At 37.2% G+C, this 1,121-nt stretch overlaps 1 pseudogene; it reads right to left on the bottom strand.

The window, feature by feature from the left end:
* On the bottom strand, nt 1-771 carry LOC147382292 (kunitz trypsin inhibitor 5 pseudogene; annotated as a pseudogene).
* Between the last annotated feature and the right edge of the window lie 350 nt (nt 772-1,121).

The raw sequence follows: 1,121 nt of genomic DNA on the forward strand, positions 1-1,121 counted from the left end.
TTTAATTAATATATTCGAGCCCTTTTTATTATCATTATTATATTAAATAAAGCTTATACATCATAGGGGGTTTTGATTCTTAAACAAGAACCATCGTTTACACCTTCTTAAACACAACCTTAAAAGGTTGATCACTTAAAGCCAAACGTCTAACTCCATCCTCGATATAAATGCCAATGTTACCACACTGGGGTCTGCAGATGTCACACACAGTAGGGCAATAATAAAGCTTGTAAGCATCCTCATATCTATCAATCTTAAACCAATTGCTCAAAGTTGAACGACCTGGATTCCCTTTAACCCCACCCGTTGTCACGAACCTTTGCCCTGTGGATTCGTCAAGATTGCCAAGCTGCCACACTGTTGATTGCACACAAGTCGTCGAAGCAGAGAACTTGATGTTAAGATCGGTGCTAATTTCAACGCTGTCTTCTGTTGGGTCCACAGGAGTGAACGTCAATGGAAGACCATTTGATAGCTCGTCTTGATCTTGGACGACATCCAATGGACAAGAGCCATTCCTTGTGCTTGCTAGTGTCACCCCACCACCACTTCCACGAATGGAGGGTAGTATATAGTACTTTTGACCTGATTTAACCTCGTTGCCCGATGTGTCACGAACGTCTTCAAAGTCATCATCATCTAATAACACCCGTGATGCTTTGATTGTAACGGTGGAGATCAAAAGAGGAAGAAGAAGAAGAAGAAGAAGGGAAGATGTCTTCATCGTAACTAATGTATGAGTTGTTACAGAGTAGTTATGAAGAAGAAATGAAGGGAACGTCTCCTATTTATAGAGTTTGCATGACACATATCGTGTACAAAGTACAAATAGATAAAATTTATGTTGAAGGAGACACTTTTCTTTGCCTTCTTATTTGACAATTGTAACATTTGATCATTAAGTCAAAATTTTGAAGAAGTCAAGAGTCAAATGACTTATTTTATTGTGCTTATAATTAAATAGTGTTATATGGAACAAATTTGTAGAAGTTAAATTTCATTAACTTATTTTGATGTTCTAGATCAATGTTTAAGATTCAAGAATCAGAAAGCACCTGATATGTCGAGAGATATGAAGTTGAGTTAACTCAGTGGCTTATAAGTTAGCTTGGATGAAT

This window comes from Akebia trifoliata, chromosome 16 (genome assembly GCF_017979445.1).
Source record: "Akebia trifoliata isolate Shusen 1 chromosome 16, ASM1797944v1, whole genome shotgun sequence".
NCBI classification, from domain to species: Eukaryota; Viridiplantae; Streptophyta; class Magnoliopsida; order Ranunculales; family Lardizabalaceae; genus Akebia; species Akebia trifoliata.